Genomic DNA, 20,849 nt, shown 5'->3' on the forward strand with positions numbered 1-20,849 from the left:
TCAAGTTTGCCGAGTCACTGACAGACAGATCTGGAAAATGTTCAAACACATCCTGACCTTCAGGACCCAGACAGTGTATTAGCAACATTTTTCTTTCAGCATTAAGCAAGGGGCCAGAGACCCTCGCATATTGACTGAACTTTTATCCATTTCAGTTATGGTATGGTGGTGGGAGAGGGGAATGAGGGGAAATCACCAGGTATTGATAGGAAAAACTGTGGTGCAGTGACGCAAAGGTAGCTACGTGCTGAGATTACAAAATTAAAAACAAGAAACACCGTTCACTGTAAGTGGGAAATACAAAGGCGATTACACATGCTAAATATCCACAGTACTAACACCGATATCAGATACTGATACCCAAAAATCAACCAGTATCCGAAGTGATATCCACGATGCCAAGACACCCCTCTGTGAAGTTTGCTTGATTCAAATGTTTAATCAATTATTGTCATTGTGACACAAATATCCTTGTAGCATATGCTTGCTGCTATTACGTGTTTCTCACTTTCTCTGTGATCAGTTAATGGCTCTTTACCTTTCCTTCCTTCATGCCATGGAAAATGAATGCTAGTATCTCTTGGCACAGTTGAATTACCAGACACACTGTTGCCGAGAAGCTGATGACTCACTCGTTTGTGCGCCGCTCGTAAGTCTAGCATCATTCCACGTGCCATTGCTTGGAAACAATGAACGCATGCTAATTTCACCTCACTACATGATGCTGCCAGGCAATTGTTCACGTGCTGTGTGCTTCTTTGTCATACGACATTAAGATGTCCACACTGACACAGTACATGTCTTTATCATGTGAGGTTGCCCCTTTCTCGCGTGGAGGCGTTGCGCACCCCTCAAGCGACTCTATCCAGTCTCAAACCTTCCTCAGCTGTTGAAGAGCAGTAGCAGTCTCCACACTAATAATCGACAAAATATAATAAGGAAGGAAGGAATACCTCTCGCGCCTGTCTTTATCATTGGCGGACACAGGGTAAACGTCTCCGCTGTGATGATTGTGTTGAGGTCTCAATTTCACAGTCTTGGTTTTAACGTTGCCTTCTTGGTTTCACTGGCCGTCCTGCAAGACTTCATAAATGCAGCTTATTGCCAAAGTTACTTTCTGAAAGAAGGTTTTTACATGTGCAGAGAAATATTCGAACTGTCTTTATTTAAGTAAGAGACATCAGAAATCCCATCCACATCAGCACCCACCAGTCAGCTCTTCCCATGTTAGTTTTCCGTTGGAATCATGTATCATCATTACATCCTCACCATTCCAGAGATGATGTGGTGGTTACAGAATGCTACAGTGTAAGATTCTTAATAGCTGGCTTCGGTCATGAAATAGGAAGGAAGGGGTTGGCGGTGCCAGTGCACTGGAGAGGATGGTCGTATTGGGGGTAGGATGATCTGGTATTATGGCTGCAATAATTTTTTGTGCTTTTGTCATGCACGTGCCAATAATGTTGCAAAGTTCTTAAATGTTGGGGACTTTACTGTACTTCATTAAGGGTTTACAAATCTATCATCAACTTCGAAGAGTTTACCTGGGAAGTCACTGACCTCTTAGGAAGTAATTTCTTTCAGTTTAAGTTAGCCTTGTGGCAGCTAGCTCCTGAGAGTATAAGTACTAGCGTTATTTCCGGGTTGCTGGCCTGTGCCAAGCTCATTCCAGGATACAAAAGTCACTCTTCAGTTGTTCTCTGAATCTGTGCACTAGGGAATGGGTTTTTGCTAGACAGTCATGGCCATCATGGATTATCAGGTATAACTTCCTTTCAATTTCACAGTGCCCTGCCTGCAGTTGCTACGTTGCTGCAGCCAGACACCTTCCTTTGTGGATGTGTGATTCGTGTTGAGAAGGAGTTTGCTGAGAATATATCAATGTAGAAGAGATGTAATCTGGAAGAGTAGTCATTTTGGTAAAAAACGAACTTTGGAACTGTTTCTCGAATTGGGACTTTTGTAGCCAAATACTTTGGTGGCTATTTTCAGTCTTTTTCAATAAGAATTCTTTGTGAAGGAAAACAAAAGATGATCTAGTCTAAATTCCAATGATTGAGATATACTTGCGTAATGTAATTTAAGCTACAAGTAATATTTAATAAGTGATAAACGTGTAATTGCTATTAGCCTCTTAGCTGCTGAAGCTTTTCCTGTTCCAGTGCTGAGCCCTTTCTTGATGATTGCAGCACTTTACATGTAATTCTTCATAAATTTGTTTCCCCAAAGGATATCCGTGCCAAATTTGTATCATTAACCCCTTCCCCCCCACCCCCCCCCCCCCCAACATGTTGCAGATTCTAAAGTGCCAGGTTTGTGGATTTCTCTAGTAGAAACTGAAAAAAATAACCAAAATATAGCAATTTAGTTTTCGTTTTGGGGTGGGGTGGTAGAAAAGTGCTGCGCAAGGAAGTGTATTTTTGCTTTCTAAAAATAGCATCAACGGAAGGTTTGTTGCTAAGATCAATATCTTTAAGCAACAAGCAGAGCTTAAAAAAAAACAATTTTTTTACTACAGTGTTTCCATTTTGGTAGCTCCACTTTTTCTCTTTTGAGGTTTCAAATTACTTGCGGTTTCTGGGGAAACTGGAGAGCTGAACAAACCTGAAAACTACACAAAATTCTGAAATCATTAAGTGCGTCAAACTAATTGTTGAAAATAAGAGTAAAGTAAAACAATGGGAAAAATAGAAATAGCTGACTGCAGTTTTATCTGCATTTTGTTTGTTCCAGCGGTCGATTTACAAAAGCAATATACTGCTGCATCCTTCAGACCCTTCTAGGCGCAAGGATACTCGAAGTAAGCTGAAACCTATAATGATTTTTTATTGTGTACCAACCATGCAGCAATTCATATGATAAAATGTAATGAATGAAAAATTGGTATGAAGGAACTGTTTAAAGGTGCTCTAGATATTGAGTGTAGGAACCCATTCCAGGCACAAAGGGCTCTCACCTAGGCTTTTTCTCTCTTCTGCTCATTATTACTGGGAAGCCAGTGTTACGAAAGGGAGACAGCCAGCCGGAGGTGAGACCCTAGCAGAGTGGTAGATAGAACTTCCAGTGCTTGGTTGCTTGAGTGTTGGCAGCCCGTGAAGTCAGGCAGCTTTGAGGCTTGCAGGGCCTGGGAGCTTAAGTACTGGGAGGCTACGTACCTGGAGTCTCAGCTTCTGGAGTATCAGGAGCCACAGCATCTGCTGCAAACACACCGACCTGAGATAGAGCTGTTCTGTGTTTTAAAGTGGGAACGAGCAGCTCGCCTCAAGAAGGCTGATGATAAGTTTAAGGAGTCACAGAATAGCACTCACTTACCAAGACCATGCGTACTACTAGAGACAAAACAAGGACTGGGAAAAACAAGTCAGAGGGTCCCACAAAGCAAACTAATGAAATAGGAGGTTAAAAGTGATGGAAAAGTGACGGATTTACCACCAGCCGTATTACGAGTCCATTATATCCTATGGAACTCGTAATACGGCTGGTGGTATATCCGTCACTTTACCGTCACTTTTGGGACAGATTAACACTCCTCCAAAGTTAGAATAACCCCCTTAATCTCTGTAGTCCCCTAGCTCTAATGTTGGCCTATAGTAGCCCTAACCCTAACCCTAAATGCTACATAGCCTGATACCCCTCGTACACTGAACTCATTTTCTCAAAGGCGCTCTCTACCTGCTTTCCCCTGGAGGGATCGAGACACGCCAGCAGTCATACCACCTCAGAGCTGGTTTCAATGCTTGCTCCCCTTCTCACAGTGTTCCCAAGCCCTCAACTTCCCTAACTTCATTCAGTATCACTCCATCAATGCAGATTGTGCCCCCTGCTTTTTCACTTCTTTAACTCAGTATATCTAAAGATGGCAAATTAAAAAACCCAAAAAAAATTGTTTGGAAAAAATAAATAAATAAATAAACCAAATTAAATAATCTCTATGCCCGATGGCGAACCCAATAAAGCCCCTATGGGAACCTTCAACACAAGCAGCAATTAGAACACTCCACAAGAAAACAGCGGTATTAAACCATGCAGTTCTAACAAAGTAATTCCTTGCACCGCAAGTCCAACATTTACTTTTGCAAATCCAGGTCTATTATGTATTGATGACCCACAGAAGAACTCACATCCATCTCATGTGAAAGGGAAGAAATCATATCCAATCTCAACCACTATGCCCAACATTTTGAGAGATTCTTACATGATTGGTTCATTATTTCATTATTACGATAATTATGCAATATTATGTGTATGCCATGTGTATGCCATACTATGGCTTGCTGCGCAAGGAAGAAGTCAGAAAATTGAAACACCTCTCACTTGAAATACACCTCTATTACCACCAAGCATGCAAAGCAAGTAAATCAGACCGCCCTTACGATTTCCTTTCATCTCCTTTCCCGCCATCTAAACATCCACCCGTTCACCATTTCTTCTGTTTATCTATCCATCTGCCCATTCCTTAACCTTTCCAACTACCCACCCCTTCACCTTTCTATCTACCCACCCATCCACCAATAATTCCACCCATCCATCCTTCCATCTTTTATGGTTCTCTGTCTGTTCATTCTTATATCCATTCACCCTGTCACCTTTTTATCGTTTCATTCTTCCATCCACCCTTTCATCAGTCTATCTTTTCGACCTTTTACATTTACATCTGTCATTTTTTCTGTGTTATATCACTTCACCTTTTTTCTTTTCAATATTTACTTCCTACCATCCTTCCTTTCTCCTCCTGTTCTTTCTTTCCCCATGTACCCACCTTATTTCTCATATTCTTAATTTCTTTCTCATGCATACTTTTTCCATTGATCCCTCTCCCTGTGTTCTACTATTTTATTTTTTCTTTCGTGGTGTTCCACATATTGTTATTTATGAGCATTTTCATTGCAGAGAGAAAACACCCAGTAATTATTTTTTTAACGGAGACAAAGTTTATCAGCCCGTGCGCCCAGGGTCAACTCCCGCTTAAGCTGCTGCAGTGGGGGGTTCCCTATACTCCAGATTCTGTGTCATGCTTCTTGCGTCTGGCTTTTGCAGCTCTGTAGCATGAACGACAAATCACCAAAAGGGCAGGAATAGCGTAAGTGACATCACACACCATTTGACCTTTATGTTTGCTCACCCATAAATGCTTACACATATGAACACAGTCACAATCACACACATGAACAAACTCTCACACGCATGCACACAACATACATTTATAAGCATGTTTTACTTACCTCAACTGCTGGAGAAGAGCGTATTCCAGGTAGTTGTACTCCATTCTATTACACTAATAGTGAATAATATGTTATTAATCACTATTAGCATAATAGAAATTGGCAATAAACAAGGTGATTGCACCCCCAACTGATGTCCGTAAGGGTGAGGTGTCCATGTGTTACTGGCACTTTTTTTGCCAGCAAGGTGTGTTTATCCAATAACATAAATAAACTTTATCAAGTTATGGGTTGCAGCACGTGACAGTGTGGTGGATGATGTGTGAGCAGATGACCAGGGCAGTTTAGAGCACTAGTGCTCAACGATCTGGCTCTTTGCAACAGGGCAAGTCAAATAATAACTGGTCATCCTGAAACCAAGACATTTTCAGTCCTAAGTATAAGGAGATAATCAGATAACATTATTTGTTTCCTCAGTCAGCTGTGTGCAATATGGAATACAGGTCACATTTCACCCAATGAAGTTATGTTTAGTTTAAAACTCAGTTGGGTTTTAGGTCCAGGACATCTACTTGTGTCTTGTAATTGTTGCTTTCGTGTTATGTATCAAAAAGAGCTTGTACTTCTTTTCATGATTTGTCTGAATTTATACTTATCTTGCCTAAGTGTGAATCTCTTACCACAAAAATGAAGTTGAATGCAGGCATTTAAGAGGGCGATCCCAAGGGAATGGAGAATGAATATTTTTAGGAGGGTGATACTGGTTTGAAATGTGGATAATCCCAGTTGCTATAAACCAGAGGTCACAGGGTTATGTTAACAAATCTGTAGCTACCATGGAATATTATTATCTCAAGTAGTTTTGAAAGCTTGTCCTAATTCAAGAAAGTCCAATGTTTGCTGCAAACGTATGGAGTACCCAATGGAAATGAATTGCAAATCTTTCACCTTTGTGAACTGGGTGCTTTGTGCGGTACAAATTCTTGTCCTCTTCCTATTTACAGAAGTCGGCTAAACTCCACACCAGCCAAAAAGTAATCTTTGGTCATACTGAATCAAATCTCAGGTCATTTATGAAAAACAATCATCCAGTGTTCAAAATGGTGCACTTAAATTTACCAGTATGGCTGCTAATCACAAATGGCTTGCAAAACAACATCATTAAAGGTGTTGGCATGGTACTCTTGCCTGTTATTGACTGGATGTTGACTTCATCAACATTTCTACTCTTGTTTAAAGTATTAACAACAACTATAATCATAGATGAAAAACCAGGTCCCTCCAAAAGGCCAAAGAGTAAGACATACTACTCCCATCAAGAGTGGGAGAACACATTTTTATTAACACATATTAAAGACAACTGTGTATGTGTCACGACTCACGTGCTCCTTTGACCTGGAGTCTGCAGAACGAGTGGCGTGGATCTTCTTCCTGAATGTTCGGCCTTGGCCCAGGTAGGGGCGACTCCTTCTGGTATCCACGGTGCTGCAGGCAATGGGTACGCCAAGAGCAGGCCGTGTCCCTCAGAAGTAGTGCCAGAGGGAAAACAACCATGAAAAGGGGAGAAAACCCCCCCCCAAAAGATAGGTTCCTGCAATAGGAACAAAATGAACAGGTAACAGCAGAAGCAAAATACAGGAAAATACACAGGAACCGACGAGAACCAGCACAGAAAGACAAGGAAGTAGGAGCGAAGACACCATCCAAACAGAAAGTGTTGCAGCGCAAGGAGAGAAAGAATCAAAGCCCTTAAATACCAACAAACAGGAAGCGACCAACGGGAAGTACAAAGGACACCATCTTAAATAGGGAAAAAACACATAGAACAGAATGGACTAGGAGCCATAGAGAGCAGGGAACAAGAAATTCTGGGAAGAGAAGGGTAATATGGGAAAGGGAGAAAAAAATAAAGGAAGGCACAACCAGATGTCCAGAAAAAGAATAAAAGAAAAGAACAGGTGAGTTGGGGGGGGGGGGGGGGAGGTCAGACCTGCCTGTGAGTGCGGTGCGCTAAAGAAGAACGAGGCCCCATGCCCAATTTGGGGCCTCTGAAGGTGCAGAGCAGACTGGGGACGCGGCGCGTCTTGGGACCGTGTGCCGCGGCCTGAGCCGAACGTTCGGCTCGTGCCACGCTCAGCGGCACAACAGTAGGTCCCCCTCGAAGGTCCAGGTTTGTGCGGAAACAAGCGGTGAAAATGGCGAATCAGAAGAGGTGCGTGAACAGAAGATGCATCTTACCAAGAGCTTTCACTGAGAGGGTAACCATTCCAATGAATCAGATACTGAAGACGTTTGTGAAAGATACGAGAGTCACAAATCTCTTGTACCTCATATTCAGGTACATCATCCACTAACACAGGAGGAGGACAAGGAAACTGATGAGATTAAGGATCAGGTACATAGGGTTTGAGCTGGGAAACATGAAAGACCGGATGAATCCTCCAGGTACGAGGCAAATGAAGACGGACAGTGACAGGATTAATCAGCTGAAGGATACCGAAAGGACCGTAGTAACAAAGTGTGAACTTATTCTGAGAAAGGCCTAAAGGCAAGAATTTTGATGAAAGCCAGACTTTATCTTGAAGGTGATATTCTGGAGCATCCCTACGTTTCTTGTCTGCTATTCTCTTCATGTATCTCTTGGTGTTCAACAAGTTAGATCGAATCAATCTATGGATCTGTATAAGTCGTCTGGAAAATGAATTAACAGCAGGCAGAGAAGACGTAGACTGAGGAGTAGTAGGAAAAGAGGTAGGATGATAGCCATAAGAACAGAAAAAAGGAGTGACCTTGGAGGCACTATGGACAGTGTTATTGTAAGAGAATTCAGCGATAGGAAGGTAAGTGTTCCTGTTGCTCTGGGTAGAATTACAAAAGCAGCGAAGGTACTTCTCCAATCCTTGGTTGAGACGCTCAGTCTGTCCATTGGTTTGAGGATGGAAAGCCGATGATAGTGCTATATTGATATTCAGTGTCTCACAAAAATGTTTCCAAAACCGGGAGATGTACTGAAGTCCCCTGTCAGATACAATACTGTGTGGAAGTCGATGGAGACGGAAAATATGATGGATAAATATCTGACTTAGTTCTTGAGAAGTAGGTAATTTTTTCAGGGCAGTGAAGTGAGCCATCTTAGTAAAGGAATCTATGGTGACCATGATAACCCAGTTTCCTGCTGATGGAGGGAGTGAACACATGAAATCAGTAGAAAAGCTATGCCAGGGAGACGGTGGAACAGGTAATGGTTGTAGTAATCCTGCAGGTCTGGTGCGGGGAATCTTTACTTGAGCACATATGGGACAAGCCTGAACGTATCTTTTGACATCCGATTTCCAGGTAGGCCACCAGAAAGATCGCGAGAGTAGTTCTTGTGTGGCCTTGATGCCACTACGACCAGCAACCGGCGTATCATGGCACATTTGTAGTGCCTTTTCTCTTACTCCATTAGTAGGGAGGAACAACAGGTTCTTATAATAATAATACCCTTGCAGTTTACATATATGGGGGTTTAGTTTCTTTAATTCTTGATCAGACAGGTTGGAATATTCCAGTTGTACCTCATCCAGGAAAGACTGAGCTACTCCGATGATTTTACTAGGCTCAAGTAGATACTGTGATGGGGTAGGAGTACAATCTGGATAACGGCGAGACAGGGCATCAGCCAGAATGTTTTGGGATCCAGGAATATAGGTGACATAAAAGTCATACTGACTGAAGAAAAAGGCCCAACGAGCCGGACGACTGTTCTGGCATAAAAAATTACGTAAACATTGTAGATTACGATGGTCTGTTCTCACCTCAAAGGGCTCTTTGGAACCCATAAGAAACTGTCTCCACTCTAGGCAGGCTGTTTTCAGAGCTAATAACTCCCTTTCTAGTACTGAGTAATGTTGTTCCGACGCAGAGAGTACATGGGACAAATAGAAAACAGGATGTTCAAGACCGTCATCTTGTTGTTGTTGGAGTAAGGCAGCTCCGATGGCTCTTTCGGCAGCATCAGTAACAAATTGTTTGTTGGTATCTGGGTGTCTCAATATCGGTGCTTGAGTGAAGGCCTTTTTTAGACTCTGAAAAGCTATTTCAGCCGCCCTAGTCCAGACAAAGCCTTTCTTTAAATTCTCCTTTTTTAATGTTTGAGTTATGTGGCTGGTTTGTTCTGCAAAGTCTAAGATAAACTGCCGATAAAAATTAGCCAATCCTAGAAAACATTGCGTTTCCTTAATAGAGGAAGGAGAAGGCCAGTCTAGGATGGCTTGTACCTTTTCCTGGTCCATAGCTATTCCAGTGGGACTAAGGTGATATCCCAAATATTTGACTTCGGTTTTGTCAAACTCACACTTTTCTGGTTTACAGGACAGTTGATGTTCCCTTTGGAGGACTTGGAGGACTTGTTTCACGTGAGAGGAATGAAGTTCAGGACGTCTAGAATAAATAAGGATATCTCTAAGTAGATGACGATCGTATGGTTCAAGAGATCAGAGAACACAGAGTCCATAAATCTTTGGAAAGTGGAGGGGGCATTAGTGAGACCAAAAGGCATAACTCTGTACTCATAATGACCAAATGGGGTCCGGAAAGCAGTCTCCCACTCGTCTCCTTCTTTAATACGCAAAAGGTGGTAGGCTCCACGAAGATCCAGTTTGATAAATCGTAGAGCCCCTCTGACTGCCTCTAATATATCCTTGATGAGGGGCAAAGGATAACGGTCTTTTATAGTTATCTTATTTAGACCTCGAAAATCCAGGCAGGGACGAAGATCCTTCGTCTTCTTGGGTACAAAAAAAGAGGGGAGCCCCTGCCGGAGAGGACGATGGTACAATAAGACCGCTATGTACGTTTTCTTCCAGATACTCCTTTAGAACTTTCCTTTCAGGTTCCGTGAGTGAATACATCCTCCCAAAGGGAACGATAGTTCCAGGTTCCAAGGGAATAGCACAATCGTAATCTCGATGTGGGTGTAACACAGGTCTGGATGGTTTTTGGAACACATCTTGAAATTCTAGATAGTGATCAGGGACTCCTTGGACTGTATTGATGGAACATCCGGTAGTAATTTCAGTAGGCATCAACCTCTTGGGTGACCAATATGTGTCTGAAGCAAAGCAGTTCTCGTGACAAAACTGTGAGGACAAGGAAATATTCTGGGTTTCCTAATTTACATAAGGGTTATGTCTTATGAACCACGGAATTCCTAAAATGATAGTATGATTGGGGGATGATATGCGATCAAATGAGATGTGTTCTTGGTGGTTTCCAAATTGTAAACTTAGTGTCAGAGTGGTAGTATCAACTGGACCAGAGGATATTAAAGACCCATCCACTGTGTGCACTTGTTCTGGGATTTCCTTGGGTCGTGTTGGTATTTGTTGAGTCATGGCCCAAGTCTTATCCATATATATGCCACTAGCACCACAATCAAGTAAAGCCATTGTTTTGTCTTGACGGCCGTACGTCACAGGTAACATAAACAAAGTCGAGGCATTGTCCTTGAATGAACTGATGGAAGGTAAAGCAGGTGATCCCGTACCCTCCCTTCTTACAGAGGATGGGAAGTGGCGTTTCCCGATGGCCTTTGAGGACGAATGGGGCAGGTAAGAAGCATCTGGCCGGCAGCACCACAATACAGGCACAATCCTTTCTTACGTCTGTCTTCCCACTCGCTAACGGAAAGTGGACCTCGAGTGGTATCCACCTGCATAGGTTCACCTTCTGTGTCTAAGGCGGAAGGACGAGGTTCCTCGGGACGATGCATAAAGACTCGTGAAGTGCTTGGCTGAGAAGATCCTCTACTCTTTCTCTTCTCCATACGTCGTTCTTGGAGACGGTATTCGATGGAAAGAGCTTGATCCATCAGACCACAAAGATCTTCAACTCGGTGGAGTGTATGAACTCATCTTTAATCTCTTTTTTAAGTCCTCTACGGAATAAAGTCACCAGAGTTCGTTCCACCATGTGGTCTCAGCCGCTAGCTGTCGAAAGTGAGTAATATATTGGAGGACATCTTGTGAGCCTTGTTGGATGTCACATAAGGCTTCTTCCGCAGAGGCCTCCAATCCTGGATGATTAACATCTGTTTAAACCGATTCAAGAAGGCGGAATAGTCCGACAATACTGGGTCATAGGATGATACCATCGGGGTTGCCTAGGCCAAGGCAGGACCGGATAACGCACTGATAAGGTATCCCACCTTTGTCTTGTCGTGGGGGAATTGGGTAGGTCGAAAGGCGAAATACACAGTTAATGCATCGAGGAACTCTCGCAGTTTAGTTGGTTCACCAGAAAAACGAGGAGTAGAGGTGGAGATGGCCGAAACATCTGCACTGCAGAAAGCCAAAGCCTGTCGTAAAGCAGCATTCTCATTGCGTAATTGTTGCAGTTCCTGAGCCTGTTGCTGAATAGTTGCCAGAAGAGATTGATCAGGATCTGCAGCAGCTGCCACTGTATCATCCATGGTGTGAGAAGACGTCGGGAGTATTAGGCGCTGCAATCTGTCACAACTCACGTGCTGCTTTGACCTGGAGTCCGCAGAACGAGTGGCGTGGATCTTGTTCTTGAATGTTCGGCCTTGGCCCAGGTAGGGGCGACTCTTTCTGGTAGCCACCGTGCTGCAGGCAATGGGTACGCGAAGAGCAGGCCGTGTCCCTCAGAAGTAGTGCCAGAGGGAAAAAAAACCCTGAAAAGGGGAAAAAACTCCAAAAGATAGGTTCCTGCAACAGGAACAAAATGAACAGGTAACAGCAGGAGCAAAATACAGGAAAATACAAAGGAACCGACGAGAACCAGCACAGGAAGACAAGGAAGTAGGAGCGAAGACACCATCCAAACAGAAAGTGTTGCAGCGCAAGGAGAGAAAGAATCACAGCCCTTAAATACCAACAAACAGGAAGCGACCAACAGGAAGTACAAGGACACCGTCTTAGATAGGGAAAAAACACATAGAACAGAATGGACTAGGAGCCATAGAGAGTAGGGAACAAGGAATGCTGGGAAGAGAAGGGTAATATGGGAAAGGGAGAAAAAACATAAAGGAAGGCACAACCAGATGTCCAGAAAAAGAAGAAAAGAGCAGGTGCGTGGGGGGATCAGACCTGCCTGTGAGCGCCGTGCGCTAAAGAAGAACGAGGCCCCATGCCCAATTTGGGGCCTCTGAAGGTGCAGAACAGGCTGGGGACGCGGCGCATCTTGGGACCGCGTGCCGCGGCCCGAGCCGAACGTTCGGCTCATGCCGCACTCTGCAGCGCAACAGTATGTTTAATCTATGAGGCAAAAGTTGCAGTGGGAAAAAGGGCAATGTTGAGAGGGATTTTCTAACAAAGCACATGCATTTTGAGAGGAAGTACCCTAAGGAAGCATCCTAAAGTCACAAAAAGTAAACAAACTGAAATCTTCATTGCAGACACAGCAATCTTGTTTCTTTTTTTTTTTTTTTTACAAAGCCAACGAAGAAAGCCACTGCAGCAACTGAAGCATCCTTCACAGTTACTCATCACTTGCTTAAGCACAAAGCAACATTTTTGGGTGGAGCCACTGTGAAGGAAGCAATGCTTCTAATGGCAGAGTCCTTATTCAAAGATTTCAAAAATAGCCCTGAAATTATGTCTGCCATTTCAGATGTGCAGTTAAGGTCGAACACTATGACAGGAAGGGTATCTGCATTATAGGCCAACATGATAGAACAGTTAGAGTGGGATTTAAAGACATGCAAATATTTCTCTATTCAGTGTGATGAATCAGTTGATACAAGCGATATTGCCCAGTTAGCAATGTTCGTTAGAACGTTTTTTAAAGATTTCACTGATAAAGAGGAATTTTTAACTCTATTGCCCTGAAAACCACAACCAGAGGAGTTGACATCCACAATGAGGTGGATAATATTTTTTTGAAACTTAACATACCATTGAAAAAGTTAGTGACAATAACAACTGATGGCGCACCTGTGATGATAGGGCGTCATTCTGGTTTCATAGTCAATTGTAAAGCAGATCCAGATTTTTCTCAGTTATTGAGCTACCGTTGCATTATACATCAACAGGCAATATGTGGCAAGCTAATGGGGTTTAATCATGTGATGACTCCTGTTGTTAAATTTACTAATTCAATTTGTGCAAAGAAGTGGATGTTACTGACATTTCTGAGAAAATTTATGTGCATCTTAACTTTGACCCTGCAACAATGGAAATGGAGATTGTAACATTTCAAAATGACACTGAATTGAAAGCAATTGACATTACTTTCTGGAGGCTTGTGGATAGTGAAAAGTATAATAACAGCCACACAGCTGCATAGAAACTTTTAAAACTGTTTGGCTATACTTATGATTGTAAATCAGCATTCTCTAAAGAAATTTGTAAAATCTAAGTTTCGCACACGTCTGACTGAAGAACATTTGAATGACTCCATTAGATTTGCCCTCTCAGGCTATACCCCTGCTTACAAGGGATTGGTGGACACCTGGCAGTGTCACTGAAATGGTTTGTATGCAGTTGCAATGAACACATATTCATTGACAGTTACTGGTGATCAGGTGTCGGTTTCATTATTGACACCAAGAAAAAAGTTGCTAGAGAGACAAATCTTCAGCATTTTACAATGTTTTTTATTAGTTGAACAAAAACAAAGGAATGTATACTGCGGGCCTATTTTACTAAACCCAAGAAAAAGTAGCTGGAGAGAAAAATCTTCAGCACCTTTCCAAATTTTTATTTGCTGCAGAAGAACAAAGCACTGCTTAATGGAAGCCTGGTTTATTGAGATCAAGAATAAATTATAGCTACAGAGAAGAATCTTCAGCATCTTTCAAAGTTCTTTTATGAGTTGAACAAGAACAAAGCAATGTGTACCACAGGCGTAAAGGGAGCAATAAGAATATAATTGCCACTATGGCAGGTGCCATAAAAACTTTAAAGTCAAAACTTAACCTTTCAAAGAATGCAAAGTAGAGTACACATTCAGTACTTTCTCAAAAAGCTGCATAAAACTAAGCTGAAGTTCAGCTTAAATGGACACTGAAAAACACAGATCTTGTCAACTCTACCATAGAAGAGTAATACCTCTTTGAATCCATCTGCATTTGAGATTCAGCAAAACTTTGCACCCGCTGTGACTACTATAATGCCTTCTTTGGAATCGGCCTCCCAGGCTTCCAGCTTACACAGTAATAGAGGACATCACACAATTCCACATTAAATGTAAGATTGATTTTCCTGAATGTTTGTTAATTGAGCTGCATTACATTGATTCTTTCAGTGACCGCTATTAATTGAAAGCATGGTGACAAAAAAAATCCAAATTCATTCCTATCAGTGTTTCTAGGGAACTCTTATGTATTTTGTCCCAATCACATTATGGCCCCCGACAAAATTAATCTTAAAGTCAATGAAGCGGTTGTGGGGTGGGGGGGGGTTGGTGGTGGGGGGGGGGGGGGGAGGGTGTCTCTAGGAAAAATGCACATTGCTTGGCTATTAATGCTCAGATCAATTTTCACTGACCAGAAGTAGCTCTCATTACAGAAAAGGCTGGAGAACCCTGTGTTCTACTGATTAGCAGGTCTTCTTATACTGTGATCTCATATTTTGACCTCTGTAAATGTAATGTATATTGGTTTATGTAATGTACTGCAATGTTGTTATTTTAGGAACTATAGTAATGGTACATGTCTGGAAACTATAAAGAAAACTGGTACAAACAACTGTTCAACTACTCTATGTTCCCACTCTTCACCTGATTAAACAAATGGCACAACTATGGGTTGGTGCATTCCATGCGAAATGGAGAAATCAACAAATTGTTCTCCATGAAAAATGCCCCATTTTGACGATGTGGGTTGCAGTAGAATGTTTTTCCATTTTTCTCCAGTGTGTCTCTTTCGCCTTGCCCCCAAGATGGGGGGCAGATTGGGAATAAACCCTACAATGTGGCAGCAGGACTCCTGGAACTTTTCAGAGATGGGGTCATGTTTGATACTTGGCCGGGTAGCCCCCACCCCTTCTTTGACAACTTCCCTCTAGTGTCTCCTAGACTTTTTCCCCACTCTGCTGAGGGCCAGACTAGAGGGTAAAGCCCACCAATCCGACCCCACCCACAAAGACTGCTGAGCCTGTTTGAGGTTCAGGATATGACCAGATGCGTGGGCGAGCACACCAACCTTTCTTTTTTTATTTACCATTTTTCTCTGCTGTCTACTGGGCTTTCTGCTTCGTCCAGGGAGCATACTGGGGGTAACCCCTTACCCCAATCTTACGGATGGGTAGGAACAAAGACCGCTGGTCAGTTTAGGGTGGGGGCACCCCCCTATTCTTTCTTTTTTTTTTTTTTTCAAACTGTTTTTCTGGCCCCCCCAAAAAAGGATTCCAGGGTGACTAGCTATCGAATACCTGCATGGCCGAGGAATTATGAAAGCAGTGCGATCCTCAAGCAAGGATCCACTTGGGACAGGTGCCGCTGGAAAGTCCCTTTTCCAGTGGTGCCCTTCTTGCATAGATTGGTGCTGGAGGAGCAGAGTTATACCGTACCCGAGCAACATTCAAAGTGGAGACAGATGGCGCCATTTGCTTTCACTTTGTTTGCTCCGACGTTAGATCGTTCTCTCTTCATGTCTCAACTTTCATTTCTAAAAAGAGAATGCTTCTGGTGCTTGCACCAGAAGCATTTTATTCTTGAATGCTGTGTGTGTATGACCATTGATGTCCCTCGCAATGTAGAGGCAATGCCACAGATGCCAATAGGATGCCCATCGCATTCATGCTAAAAATAACATAGTACTAACAAATCAGAAGACTAAGTTACATAATATCAAAAGGTGCACAGTATCAGAAGCTGCATATGTATGTATATGTATGTAGCGACCCCTGCACACAAGACGGACAGTGACACTGGCCCTCATCACCAGACTACTGCAACGCTCTCTAGGTAAGAATCGCCACACACCTCCTAAAAAGATTTCAGACCATGCAGAACACTGCAGTCAAACTCATCCTCCACTTTCCACAATGAAACCACACCCCATCTCAGGCAACTTGACTGGCTCTCCGTACAGAAGAGATGCCAATTGAAGCTGCTGACCCACGCACACAAGGCTCTACACAACCAAGGACTGCCTACATCAACAACCACCTTAACTTCCACTGTTGTGTAGCCATTTTACGTTATTTTAGCACACTAGGCCTGCCGCTGTGCACTTTAACCTAAATATATTTTATTCAGCTTTGTTTATTATTTTAACAATAGCCACATTTGTGATCTTGTTTTATTTCTCTCTATCTAGCTGTTTTTGCCTAGGCCAGCACTACGTTCTTAAACAAGACATTCTTGTTCACTCTGTGCTTCTCTCAAGGCTGCAGTCAAACAGGTTGACGGGTAAAACATGGTAACGCTTTGTCTCTGGTATTCGTAGAAATATACACATCCTTACGTAGGGACATCTTCTCAGAATATCAGCTGTCTTATTATAAAAACACTTCCCTGTCCCATACATGTTAGGGGGAGATTCAGGCCAGATGACCACGATTGTATGCTGATTGCTAAACGCTTTGCTACAGCTGCTTATGCAGACTTCAGGCCTTTGCTCAGGTATGGGGGATGATGTCTTCCCAGGGGAACCTGAAGGGCAGAACTAGAGCTTATCATGCTGTGCTCTAACCTAGGTAGGAATTAGTCTATTGACTCTAGTGAAAATATGGTAGCGTTATTTATATACTTTACTCTCCTTGTCACAATTTTAATCCTGTCAAGCTTTATCGTCCTGGTTATTGCAGTACATGTTTTATTATTTAAGATGCAGTTGCTTCATTAAAAACCTTATTGAAACATATACTGCCTCTGTCTGTCACTGTATATTTGAGACTAATGTAACTGAGAGAAATGGATGAGATCTGAGTGACCATGATTTCCCTGAGGATTCAATTGTGTCATGCGCTCAGCTGCCCAATCATCCCTGCTCTGGAGTAGAGATGAGGCACTGCAAGTTAGCCAGAGCAAAACCCGTATTGGGGCAACAGGTTGTCAGATGTAGTGGGTTAGGACTCAGTCTCCCACACCGCAGGTGATCCTGGTGCTCAAATCTAGTAGTCTCATTAGAATAATGAGAGCCTATGCGACACCACCAACTGTCGAGGAGACTACGCTCGTTCTCCCTATCATTTACCCATACTCCCCTCATCTACCGTAGGAGAAGTGGAGGAGGGTCCTTCCCACACATCGCAGCAGAGACCTGGAACAGCTTCCCACCGTAACTCTGGACCAGCAATTCACTTCGGAAATTCCAAGAGGCCCTAAAGACCTGGCTGTTCGAATGAGCCTCTGGGGCCTGCAAGCGCCTGGATACCCCTCTGGGTGATTAGTCGCACTTTATAAATCCTGATTGATTGATGTATGAAGGTACTTTTCTTGCCAATAGGGAGGGGGCTTAAGCAGCATTTCAGTGATCACTTATATCTTGGTGCATTTAATTTTCAAGAATGTCAGCATCGTAATAAAGACAAACATAGCTGGTTACGTAGAGATATCTTATACTTCACGATACGGTTACGTAGAGAGATATTCACAACAGAGAAAGATGCAGGATGATGTTATATTACAAAAATAATTGTTATCCGTCTTTAGATATCCATATAAATTTACAGACAGCAGTGGCCAGCAGAGAATAATATTCTGTGAACATTTTTGAACAGCTCCCTGCTTCTACAAGTGTCTAACATAGCACACTGTGAGTGGTTGGTACTGGTGAGAGGTGGAAGAGTACATCACTTCCACTAGATCAAGAGTGTTAGAAAGCAGTAAGCTAACAACCAATTCTTTTTGGAAATCTTTTCAGATTCCTCATATTCATTATAGAGATAAAGAGATACAAGCAGGAAAAGGAGAGCAAATTGAATGAAAATAAGAGAAAAATAAACAAAATCCCATACATCCCATAAGCCTGAACACCATATCCACACCTGTGTATCAGTTAATTACTCCCAACCTACCTCTAATCGATGTTGCATAGTGTCCTGTCTGTGTCTCATTATTGACCCCAAGAAATACCCTCATCCTTGGTGCCCCTATTACTTTCCCAGGGAATGACCCATCCTAATAAATTACCCCTTCCCATTCTTCTCCAAGACACCTCCTTTTTATTCACCGGATTTTCCAGTAGTACCTCTCCCTTGGCTCATTAGGCCCTTGAAGAATCATAGCCCTTTTGTAGGAAAATGGCTCCCTGTTGCAGTTACCCTCCACTTTTTGCCTTATATTTATGCTGACTTGACTGAGAAGTGTGCTGGGACCCTGATAACCAGGCCCCAGCACCATTGTTCTTTCACTAAAAATGTACCATTGTTTCCACAATTGGCACACCCCTGGCACAAAGATAAGTCCCTTGTAAAAGGTACCAGTGGTACCAAGGGCCCTGTGACCACAGAAGGTCCCTATGGGCTGCAGCATGTGTTGTGCCACCCTAAGGGACCCCTCACCTAACACATGCACACTGCCATTGCAGATTGTGTGTGTTGGTGGGGAGCAAAAAAGGCAAAGTCGACATGGCATCCCCCTCAGGATGCCATGCACACAAAATACTGCCTGTGGCATAGGTAAGTCATCCCTCTAGCAGACCTTACAGCCCTAAGGCAGGGTGCACTGTACCACAGGTGAGGGCATAGCTGCGTGAGCAATATGCCCCTACAGTGTCTAAGTATATTTTTAGACATTGTAAGTGCAGGGTGGCCATATTAAGTATATGGTCTGGGAGTTTGTCAAAACGAACTCCACAGCTCCATAATGGCTACACTGAATACTGGGAAGTTTGGTATAAAACTTCTCATAATAATAAACCTACACTGATGCCAGTGTTGGATTTATTACAAAATGCACACAGAGGGCATCCTAGAAGATGTCCCCTGTAATTTACCCAAACCTTCAGTGCAGGACTGACTGGTCTGTGCCAGCCTGCCACTGAGGGTGTGTTTTGTGTGCCTGTTTGAGTCCCCCCCCAGTGCTGTACAAAACCCCCCTGGTCTGCTCCCAGAGGACGCAGGTACTTACCTGCTAGCAGACTGGAACCAGAGCACCCCTGTTCTCCAACAGGCGCCTATGTGTTTTGGGCCCTCCTCTGACCTCTGCACCTGAGCGGCTCTGTGTTGCTGGTGCGGTGATTTTGGGATTGCCTTGAACCCCCAACCGTGGGCTGCCTATGCCCAGGAGGCTGACTGTGTAAGGGCTTTACTTACCTGACAAACCTAACCAAACTTATCTCCCCCAGGAACTGTTTATTTTTGCAGTGTCCACTTTTAAAATACCTTATTGCCATTTTGACTAAAACTGTGTGTACTACTGCTTAGAATCAAAGTTTTATACTTACCTGTGTGAAGTACCTTGCATTTTATGTACTTACCTCAAATCTTGAGGTTCTAAAATAAATTAAGAAAATATATTTTTCTATATAAAACATATTGGCCTGGAGTTAAGTCTTTGAGTGTGTGTTCCTCATTTATTGCCTGTGTGTGTACAACAAATGCTTAACACTACCCTCTGATAAGCCTACTGCTAGACCACACCACCACAAAATAGAGCATTAGAATTATCTAATTTTGCCACTATCAACCTCTAAGGGGAACCCTTGGACTCTGTGCACACTATCTCTCACTTTGAGATAGTATATATACAGCCAACTTCCTACACCTTTTAACAATTGCATAGCTTCAAATCTTTCAGGTCTTGAGATCATGAGATACTTCAAATGAGATCTCGAAAGCAACAAGCATGGCAACCATCTTGGACATATGTCTATAAATAGCCTGCCCAAAAATTGCTGGATGCTTGGCTTTCAGCATTCGGGAGGAAAACATCACAGGCACATGAGTGAAAAAACCCTTAACTGTATTAATCTCGAGGCTTCACTGCTCATCCAGTGTTTGAACTTTCACCCATGACAGCTGTGATCACAAGACCACCCCCTCCCCCCACCCAAAAAGCAGCAGAATAAGATCAAGTTCAAGGAGCCATGAACTTGTTACAAGGTTAGTGCACATACCAGAACAGACAATTCTAAAACAATCTTTTGTTTCTGAACAAAAAGAAAAAATAATTGAGGAAACTTCAACAAGTATAGTAAGAAGAAGCTCTTTTTATTTGAAATTCAGGCACGATTGGACATGGCTTACCAGTTACCGCTACGATGAAATAATGGTACTTACCTTGAACAGTTTTCTTGATGAGTAAAAAGGGAGATGTGATTTAATGTACGGTAAGAAAAGAGAATATCTGTTGTCCAAGCAAAGAGTACTAATTGCATGTTTGCTGTGAGATAATGAAAAGTCTGAAAACATAACCCGAAGCACTATTTCTTTGACGTCAAAGTGATCCATTTAGAGAAAGATGGACCAGTTAAACCAATTCCCAGTGAAGACAGTCAAGAATATAAGGGTGACAAACAAGTCTCAGATGTCTTCCAAGACCCATTCCTCAAACCCAAATGTCCTGTTGGCTGTTGCCAATGGTCAGTCTGATGTGAACAGTGAGAAAAGCTTGTCTGGGGTTAGGATGGAAACACATCGCTCTCCTGGTGAGGGAACCTCACACTCTAAGCACATCCCAGAAGTCCTCATCCATGGTATCTCAGTCTTATACTCTGCTCCAAATAACAGGAAGAACAATAGTAATGTAATTTAACCATACACCTCACTGCCTCTTCCATGCACAAGAATATAAACT

The 20,849-nt window shown here is 42.8% G+C and overlaps 1 protein-coding gene across 6 annotated transcripts in view; it reads right to left on the minus strand.

Annotated features, from left to right (window-relative positions):
* The window catches only part of DTX3L (deltex E3 ubiquitin ligase 3L), a 220,043-nt gene that overhangs the window by 161,989 nt on the left and 37,205 nt on the right, over positions 1–20,849 (minus strand). Inside the window, exon 3 of one of the 6 annotated variants that reach the window (XM_069224301.1) lies at positions 954–1,083. The exons of the other annotated variants lie outside the window; for them this stretch is intronic. The gene's annotated coding sequence lies outside the window, so the exon portion shown is untranslated. The remainder of the gene's footprint in view (positions 1–953; positions 1,084–20,849) is intronic. 6 annotated transcript variants of the gene reach the window in all.

This window comes from Pleurodeles waltl, chromosome 3_1 (genome assembly GCF_031143425.1).
Source record: "Pleurodeles waltl isolate 20211129_DDA chromosome 3_1, aPleWal1.hap1.20221129, whole genome shotgun sequence".
NCBI classification, from domain to species: domain Eukaryota; kingdom Metazoa; phylum Chordata; class Amphibia; order Caudata; family Salamandridae; genus Pleurodeles; species Pleurodeles waltl.